Here is a 10,846-nt window from a genome sequence, read left to right on the forward strand (position 1 = left end):
TGCGACGCAGCAAGCGCCTGCTAGTTGACCTGCCGGGCGGGACGATCAGTAGGCCTACTTCCCCACATAAAGAGCTTAGTTCTGATTGGATCGCTTCCCAAATCGTCCCGCTTACATTTTCGTCTCGTTTTTATTTGTTAACGAAAGTGTCAAAAGATTTCGTCTTAGTTTTTGTCATCCTAAATTGATTTATTTAGTTATCGTCTCGTTTTCATCAGACTGTAGACCACCCCCCCCCCCGCCCCGCCCCCCCCCCCCCCCCCCACCCCCCCACCCCCAAAGTTTTCTCAATGGATCTCCACGAATCACACAAGTGGCCAATTTTGTTTAAACTGAATTTCGCCGAAAGGTGACTAGTTTGCATGCCTGACACCGTTGTGACACCGTTGTGACGAAAAGAGAGCTGAGCCGCAAGGCAAAGTTCTCGATCTACCGGTCGATCTTCGTTCCTATCCTCACCTATGGTCATGAGGGATGGGTAATGACCGAAAGGACGAGATCACAGATACAAGCGGAGTTTTCTCTCCTAATGGGAAAAAGGGCAAAGCCCTAAAGGCAAAGCCCTTCTCTCCTAGGGATAGGGTGAGAAGTTCAGCCATCCGGGAGGAACTCGGATTAGAGCCGCTGCTCCTCTGCTTAGAAAGGAGTCAGTTGAGGTGGTTTGATAATGTTGCGTAAAGGTGTTTGATAATGTTGTGTAAAGGTGTTTGATAATGTTGTCTAAAGGTGTTTGATAATGTTGTGTAAAGGTGTTGAATAGTAGATAATTGTGTGTGTGTGTGTGTGTGTGTGTGTGTGTGTGTGTGTGTGTGTGTGTGTGTGTGTGTGTGTGTGTGTGTGTTCTCTGTAACCCTGTACTATTGCATCAAGACATTCCAAATGAACTACTTATGGTACAAAGAAGGGGAATGTGTGTCATCACATTACAGTCTTCATTCTTCCTTGTTGACTTTGGAGCCCAGATCTCGCTGGCACGCTCTGTTACTTTGTGAATGTCTTGAGAAAGATTTAGGTCAAAAGAAGTATACCAAGTATACCAATGCCTCCATTTCGGAAGTAGTATAGAATTGTGTCTGGGATATTATTTTGTAATTAATTGTGAAATGATTTGTCATCATGGGGAGGGACATTGTTTTGTTTAAAACAGTCACAGCATTCTCATGCAAGACAGGGCAAAACAAAGCCTAGGTAACAGTATATTTATGATTATTTAGGAGTCAGTTGAGGTGGTTCGGGCATCTGGTAAGGATGCCCACTGGGCGCCTCCCTTAGGAGGTGTTCCAGGCATGACCAGTGGGGAGGAGACCCCGGGGAAGACCCAGGACTAGGTGGAGAGATTATAACTCAACACTGGCCTGGGAACGCCTCGGGATCCCCCCGTCAGAGCTGGTCAATGTGGCTCGGGAAAGGGAAGTCTGGGGCCCCCTGCTTGAGCTGCTGCCCCCGCGACCTGACCCCAGATAAGCGGATGACGATGAGGGCATTCCTCCATTTATCTATTTCTATTTTCTGTTTTATTCTATTTATATTCTGTATTTCTACATAATAATAATGAAAAGTTTATTGTTATCACAAAATGTTTTTTACGTTACAACAAGATATTTTCACGTTATGACGACATACAATCTTATGATGTTATATGAATATGCTATTTATGGCTTTATTTGTCGTCATAACGAAAAAAAAATCTTGTGATAACAATAACCTTTTCAATAAACTGTTCTAACGTGATACTGACCCGTGTTTATTTCTCTATAGTGGCAGCAATGCGCTTCCGTAGAACCCCAGTGATAATGTTGTGTAGCTTTTTGATAATGTTGTGTAAAGGTGTTTGAAAATGTTGTGTAAAGGAGTTTGATAATGTTGTGTAAAGGTGTTTGATAATGTTGTGTAAAGGTGTTTGGTAATATTGTGTTAAGATGTTTGATAATGTTGTGTAAAGGTGTTTAATAATGTGTTAAGATGTTTGGTAATGTTGTGTAAAGGTGTTTGATAATGTTTTGTAGAGGTGTTTGATAATGTTGCATAAAGATGTTTGATAATGTTGTGTAAAGGTGTTTCATAATGTTGTCTAAAGCTGTTTGATAATGTTGTGTAAAGGTGTTGAATAGTAGATAATTGTGTGTGTGTGTGTGTTCTCTGTAACCCTGTACTCATGTATTGCATCAAGACATTCCAAATGAACTACTTGTGGTACAAAGAAAGGGAATGTGTGTCATTACAGTCTTCCTTCTTCCTTGTTGACTTTGGAGCCCAGATCTCGATCTCTCACACTCTCACTCTCGCACTCCCTCTCGCTCTCTCTCTGGATATGGGAATGTGTCTGTGTGTGTGAGAAATAGAGAGAGAGAGAGAGGCTGAGAGTGTGTGTGTGTTACTCTGTGAATGTCTTGAGAAAGATTTAGGTCAAAAGAAGATGCAATATAGTATATAGCATCTTCTTTTGACCTAAATCTTTCTTCTTTTGACCTAAATCGTATATGATATATGTTCACTTTAGCGCCTCACTCAAATACCAAGTATACCAATGCCTCCATTTCGGAAGTAGTATAGAATTGTGTCTGGGATATTATTTTGTAATTAATTGTGAAATTATTTGTCATCATGGGGAGGGACATTGTTTTGTTTAAAACAGTCACAGCATTCTCATGCAAGACAGGGCAAAACAAAGATTTGAATAGCCTAGGTAACAGTATATTTATGATTATTTAGGACATTACAGTACTGCAACTCTCTCGATGCATCACAAAATCACGGAGTAGAGTCACAAAAAAAACATGATGCATTCTGATGTACAATTCCAATTACAGTTAATCGAAATTACCTTAAACTCTAGCAGATGTATCCCACTAGGTGGCGGTGTCTGCCTGCTGTAAACGCTGTGTGCCACTGTGCGTTTGTGTTTAGCCTAAAATGCAGTGAGCTCGAACGCGATAAGTGGCACGAATGCCAATGCATAGTTTCTTTAATGAATTCCCAAAACGAAATGAATAATAATAGAAATAAGCATACAGCCAGGCAGGGCAGTTGCTAGGAATTCTGGGCCCCCTGAAAGAATATCGGTGTGGGCCCCTCTCCCCCATTCATTACCACCTTAAATGTTCTTGTTTTTCAGTGTTCTTGACGGTGCCTGGTGTAATACACCCAATTTGTTTCCTTTTTTACATTTAACGACTTAACAAGTCAGAGTATTATTATGTAAATTATGTATTATTAATTGTCTTATTCTCATTTCCCTGATTTGCAACACGTTATTACACCTCTGATTGCAAATACATTTTCAATTAACCACTCAACAAATAGGTGTGGGTATTTATAGCACTGATATGCAAAAAACTAAGTGTCCTGGCTCAAGATAGTCCACAGGTAAATATGTAGCATTTAACTTAAATGTGCAAGTGAAACAAAGAGCACATGGAATACGTTGTTGTAAAACAAATATCAAAAACAACAACAAGCCTCATCTAATCTCAATTAAAGTTTAAATTGGATTGTTTGTTCACTGTAAGTCTCATCGCTCACTCACTTCCGATGAGGAAGAACCATGGGAAGAACCAGGCACGTGCACACATAGGGCCCTAGGGGTGATTGAGCCCCTGCTCTTTTTGCCTCGTATTAAAAAGTGCCCTCTGAGTGTTCTTCAACAATCGCGCCCGCAAAAGTGCTCGTCCGCGATCGAATGCCCCCCGTCAACAATCGCGCCCGCAATAGCGCTCGTCCGCGATCCAACCCCACGTTAACAATAGCGCTCGTCCGCGATCCAACCCCCGCCCCCCCGTCAACAATTCGGCACCTGCCCCTCAAAACTCCTGTGCACGTCCCTGGGAAGAACGAACCGCGGTGTGGACCAAACCATTTTTTAAGAAGGGGCCAAGGGGATTATTGAAATTATTAAAATTAGAATATTGTATGATTTGTGGCTTTGTTTTAATTCGGATTCATTCATATGAATATATATTAGTTCAGTGTATGCATAATCATTTTGTCATAGAGGCTACTGGGGGCTGTGTGTGGGCCCTAGCGGGCTGTGGGCCCTTATAATTGTCATAACCTTTCCCCCCTATACGACGGCGCTGCAGCCAGGTGAACCACCAACAACGGAAAAATATCACTGGGAATGTACAGCAACTGCGTCCCCTGCTGTTCTTTAATGATATGGTATTTTATTGTATTTATTGATCTGAACAACGTCACAGACAATTTGCGGGCGGTTTCCAAGGGAAACAGCCTGTTCTATCTCCCTCAAACAGGAAGTTTAAGTCTTCAGCAAAATAATGTTCAGATAGATAGTATGGGACAGCAGATTGACATTGTCATTTAGAAAATTGTAGCTTATCTGGACCACAAATATACTTTTTATTTTAAACTTTGATTTGAAATTTGATTAAGCAAAGTCAACATGAATCCAAATCTGAAGCCATACTCAATACAGAGTATATATTTTTATATACTATATATACTAAAACACCTCATACGCAGACAAACTCTCCCTCTCTCTCTTTATATCTCTATATCTCTCTAACCCTGAGATCACAGGGTTATAAAATAACCGCAATAATGTCAAGAAAGAAAACTATCCAAATTCCTCTGACTAAAAGACAACAAAAGTTAAACACAAAAATACCCCGACACAATCGCCGTACAAGACGCTGGCTGCTTCTCTTACACTGTGCTTTCGGGGTTGAGAGGTTTACAATGCCTAAACAAATAGCACACAGTCAGCAGGTTTTCCAGCCCAGTAGGCCGGCACAGGCTACTGCCTGGAGAGGGGGAGGCTGCTATGAAGAGAGTCAATTGAAGGCGAAAGGAGAGAGTGAGGAGAAGGGTGGCAGGGAGCGGGGGGTGATGTAACAACTTTGAATACGTCAGACTGAAACCCACAGTGGGCACAGGGCAAAGGTCATTGGACTTTACGAGCCCTGATGGAGCAGAGCGCTTGGGCCCAGATCACTAAACTAACAAATGCTACGTATGCTATGCACACTGTGTGAATAAAAACCACTGAGGACGTCCTCTGTACGGCAGCAGATCCACCCATACGACATGAAACAGATAGACAAAACACAAACATATCTTAGGCACAACGGTACACAGAAATAATGAATACATGTAACAGGTGGCTGGGCTGTAGACCAGCCCAGCCCAGGATTTTTCATACAAGTTGCCTGTCGTCCCCTCATCCAAAGAGCAGAAATTGTGCAGTCTTTCTCCAATCATCAATGTTTGCAAGCATGCAAACTTTAAGGGGAAAGGCCTTCCAGCCATGAGATTAACGTTAGCGCTAAGCTAACTTGTTTGTATCAGAATCCCAAAGTGTTGCAGTGCCAAGTTAGCCTCCACACACAAGGCATTTTCTTTTTGGTGTATTGGTAAGAACAAATGCATTGATTCATTTTATTATTTTTATTCTGATATTCAAACCACTGCAGTTTGAAGACCTTCACTGTTCTTTTTAGTGAGAGTTTTACATGGCGCTAACAAAAAATACGGTTTGAGACGCAGCCAGGCCTCAGCGTTCACGGAATGACCTGTCCTGGACAGACAGTCAGAGGCCATGCAGGAAACAATTTAAACAGAAAAGAGTTGATCTCCTGTAACACTCTGCTGCTGGGCAAGGTCTATAGGGCTGGCTCTGTAGGGTTAGGTTTAGTTCATGAAATGGGGCTATGGAATGAATCATCCTGGACATCAATGTGAACCAATGCGCTCCGTCCACAGCCCAGGGGCAGCGGGAGAGCCAGAGGGCTATATGTTGCAAGACTGCTAGAACACCAATTACTAGCACTAATTGTTGCCTCCTGAGGAGAGGTTAAGGAGAGGAGTCGGGGGCCCTCCCCGGGCGCGGCTGACTGGCCCTCTGCCACCATGTCATCCATCCAGGGGCCTAATCAAGTTATCATATCAACAAATCTCTCATCAGGGGCCCTGCGACTGACACCAGCAGAAAGACGCTCGGAGGGGGACGACAAATTTCTAGCAGCAGGACGCTGAGGCCCAGCGGAGGGCCGGCTAGGAGGCCCTGAAAGGTACCTGCAGCCCCCCGGGTCAAGCTCCCCTCCTGGGGGTGGGAACACTCTCACAACGGACCCCCCCCCCCCCCCCGCCCTCCTCTTGGGTCTCAGCTCCGGAGAAGTACCGCGGGAAGCCAACAAAGCCAGGGAGCCGGGGAGCCGAGGAGAGGGACATTATTTAGTGCTGCACACAATAACTCCGGAGGGGCGCGCACACAATGCGCTGTCCAAAGTGTGAGGAGGAGAGGAGAGGGGAGATGCTGGGGACCCCCCGTGGCTGTGAGAGGGGAGCCAAGGGTCAGGGTTTAGACGGGCTGGCCCTGCCTGGTGAGAAGGTTAATGTACTCTGTAGTCTGGGGTCAGAGATGCCCCCCCGTGCGCTCATACATCACCGCTGACAGCACCAATCAGCCATGTGCACCGGGAAGCCCAATCATCTGTCATAAACCACGCTCTTTCATGTCCCCGGTTAACTGGCTAATCTAGTATAGTCTACTTCCGTTCCGGTCCACAATCCACACACCGTTAATACACTACGTTCAATTCATAAGTGCTCGGCAGAGCGTTAGAAAAGGCCAAAAAAAAAGGCACAAGATTCAATGGGTCAAAAAGTCAAGGATTGATCTGCTTCAATTGCACTTCAAGGTGCGATAAAGAGAAAATAATTTAGATTTGAAAGCTTTTCTGGTTTACGACGATACATGGTCTTTCTTCAATATTTTAAAACCGGATATATACAAATCCATTCATATAACCCAAAATGGGGAATGATGACGGCAAGAAAAGACAAGATGACAATCATCAATTCTTTTTTGTTTTTGTATATGATGTCAGGTCTCCTTGTTTTTCATACTTTACACACCCGGGAATGGGTCTGTGTGTTTTGGTTTGCGGCTGCTGACGGGGCATGGATGATGGATGCATGGCACGCAGCATTCCATAGTGGTGTAGAGATAAGGCATAGAGAGAGAGAGAGCAGAAAGTGCTTATCTGGTTTCAGAGAACGTCCAAAGATCTGGCCATCTCCTACAATACAAACACACACGCACACACACACGCACACCCACACACACACACACATGCACACACGCACACGCACACACACACGCACACACACACAGGTGCAGAATTACACCCCCATCAACACCGCGGATAAGCTGCAAAAGTCTAGAGTGGGGCTTTTGTTTTTCGATTGGCCGATAGGATTTTGATCGTGCTCAAGTGCTGAGCCACCGCCTTGTAAACTACACAGAGAGAGCGGGCCTGACCTGGTCACTGTCTCTCTCTCTCTCTCTCTCTCTCTCTCTCTCTCTCTCTCTCACTGGCCAAATAATCAAATTACCTATTCATTGAAAAGTGGAGAGTGCGTGGAATTAGCCTCTCCGCTCTGCTAGCTCTCTAAGCTAAGAGTCCACTGAATGGAGTGTTGACTGTTTGCCATTGTTCCCCCCCGTTCCATGGGCCCATGTGATTGGAGTGCTGCAGAGGGGCCGGGGGGGGGGGGGGGGCCTGGCCGAGGCAGGTATGGAGCAACCCAGAAGGGGGCCTGACCTCTGAACCCCCCCCCCCCCGCCTCGTTCTGGAGAAGGACCCGGGGCCCATCACGCGGCATAATTCCACCAGGGCCAGAGCCCTTGGCGGCTGCCTGCTGCTCCCTTCAATGAGACCCTTTGGCTGGGTCTCGCAGGGGCAGAAAGACCCCCTGGAGCTCCAGCTGCAATCTGAGGGTCTTTCACTGCTTTCTCCTACTCTCTCTCCCTCTCTCTCTCTCTCTCTCTCTCTCTCTCTCTCTCGCCCTCTTTCTTTTCCCTCTATGTCTCTGTCTCGCTCTCTCCCTCCCAGGCCCGCGCTTAGAAATAGAGGAAAAACTCAATAACACACATACAAGGGGAACAATGGTCTTTTTAGAGGGCATCTTAACCCGCAACAAACAGTGTCAACATCTGTAGGGGGGGGTGTGGGGGGGTGGGGGTGGGGGTGGGGGGGGGGGGGGGGGGGGGTGGGGGGTGGATGGATAGATGGATAGACAGACACTGTGTCGGCCGCACAGGGGGAAAAGGGCTGCTTCCTTCCAGCGGGCAGCCGCACTGAAAAGGCTACAGTGTTGTTCTGTTGTGTACAAGAGGGGATTTGGTTCCCGTCTCTCTTTTTAGAGCGGCAGTTGAACCGCACCGCACCGCGCCGAGGTCCGGGGGCCACTTTGTCTCGCTCGGGGGGGGGGGGCCCGGGGGTGGGTGGGTGGGGGGGGGGCGTGGGGGCCCACGAGATTGAAGTGAGGGCAGGAAGCGCCGCCGTCCCCTTTCTTCCGCCCGTGGCCCCGCTCCTCTGCACTGGAGGGGGTGAAAAAGATTATTGTCCGACATCATCGAGAGAAGAAGAGCAGGGGGGGGCGGAAAAAAGAACACACAGGAAAAAAAGAAAAAAATGGTATCAAAGTCGGGCGGGAGCGTGGCCGGGATTGAGTAAAAAAAAAGCCGGCGGGGAGTCGAGGGTGGCGGTGGGTGTGGGTGCGGGTGGGGGCAGCGGACACATGGTGTGTGTGTGTGTGTGTGTGTGTGTGTATGTGTGTGTGTGTGTGTGGCGTGTTGTGTGTGTGTGGCGGCCACACGCAGGCGGCGGCGGCGCGTGGGAGTCGATTGAATTCTCATGGGGTGCGTGTCTGGGAGAGAGAGAGAGAGAGAGACAGTGTTCCTTTTCTCTGTGTCTCTCGGCCTCTTGTGCAGAGCGTGTGGTCGGGACTCATGTGAACACACAGGCCGACATAAGGCCCTCTTCATCTTTCCCGGTACTCCGGCGTCCCCGACGTGAAAGGGGACATTCATCGGGCTCTGCAGACGGACCCTCCCGCTCCAATTTATCGGTTACTGACAATTGTCCCTAACTGGGAGCTTGTGGGAACCCAGGTGCTCATCGTTATGTTGTGGTGCCCCGGGACGCATGGGGAGGACGCTATCTGCAGGATACACCCCCCCCCCCCCCCCCCACACACACACACACACACACACACACACACAGACACACGCGTGCAATCCTCGTATGAATGTGCACACACATGCGCATGCACATCTGGGCACACGCACACACACAAACACACACACACACACTCACATATGCATGCACGCACACATACACACACTCACATACGCACACACACACACACACACGCGCGTGCAATCCTCGTATGAATGTGCACACACATGCGCACGCATATATGGGCGCACGCACACACGCAAACACACACACACACTCACATACGCATGCACGCACACATACACACACTCAGATACGCACACACACACACACACACACACACGCGTGCAATCCTCGTATCAATGTGCACACACATGCGCACGCATCTGGGCATGCACACACACAAACACACACCCTCACATACGCATTCACGCACACACACACACACACACACACACACACACACACACACACACACACACACACACATACACACATGAGTCGGCACACACACACACACACACACACACACACACACATTAGCACACACATACTAAACACGTAAGCATGCACACACGGACCACACACACACACACACACACGTATACATTCATACGGACACACACACAAACCACACACACCAGTGTAAGTTATGACTCAGTCTGCGTTCGTTTTGCCAGACCGTAGCACAGCACCCAGTGACAAATCACTATTTGTCCTCTTGTATAGTAAAACACTTTTGTGCACACAGCCTGAGTTATTCTGCTTTGCGTTTATGGCCGTCTCCCCGCAGAAATCGATGCCCTTGAGTGAATTATCATCATAAAAGCTGATTATAAACAGCTTTTAACTTGGAAACGCAAGGGAACTGTTTGTTTGAGTTTTAGGTTTCGCGTTCAAAGCGAGCGAGCCATATCAGACTGCGGCGGATGAAAAGGAATAAGGCTTATAATAAATAACGACAGTCCACAGCGAACAGTATCGTATGAAAAACCACATCCACCCCCGCCTCCCCTCCCCCCCCCCCCCTCCCTGGAGCCCACCCCTTGAACCTCCACCAGAGCCCCCCGCCCCCATCACCACCCCCACCACCCCCCCCCCCCCCCCGACCACCACCACCACCACCACCCAATGGGTTAGCTTCCTGTTAGAAGTGTTTTAGAAGTGACACAAATAGACACATTCATGGCCAGATCAAAAGACAGTTCCTGTGGTTCGCAGGGAAAAAGTGGAGGAGTGGGTGGTGCCGGTGTGGTGGTGGAGGAGGGGGAGGGGTGGGTGGTGGGGGTGTTTTGGTGTTTTTGCATTTTCCCTCTCAATAACCCTTTTAGACGGATGAAACCCAAACCCCAGGCCCGGACATAAAAACAGACGTAAAAACATAGAAGCAGACAGACAGTCAGCCGAACCACACGCACACGCAGACACACACACACACACACACACACACACACACGTGCGAACAAATCCGGCCGACGGACATAAGTGTCCGCGGCGGTTGTTCGTTGTGTGTCACCGCTTCCCGGGGGGGGGGGGGGTCATGTGACCAAACGCAGGACGGACACTTCAGGAAAAAAAAAAAAAAGCATAAGCCAAACCAAAGTGTTCGTCACGGAGACCCTCGACGCGCCGGCCCCCCCTGGTCCTCCACGGAGATGACACGCACACGCACGCGCACACACACACACACACACACACACACACACGGCGGCCCCCTGGTCCTCCTCGGAGATGACACGCACACACACACACACACATATAGATCTGGTCGTGAGGCCCTTAAGTCCGCCAGCCAAGCGCTCGCTAATGTTCATTAGCCGACCCCGGGGGGTGGGAGGGGGGGGGGGGATGAGAGAGAGTGAGAG

Source organism: Micromesistius poutassou, assembly GCF_964030765.1.
Source record: "Micromesistius poutassou genome assembly, chromosome: 9".
Lineage (NCBI taxonomy): Eukaryota > Metazoa > Chordata > Actinopteri > Gadiformes > Gadidae > Micromesistius > Micromesistius poutassou.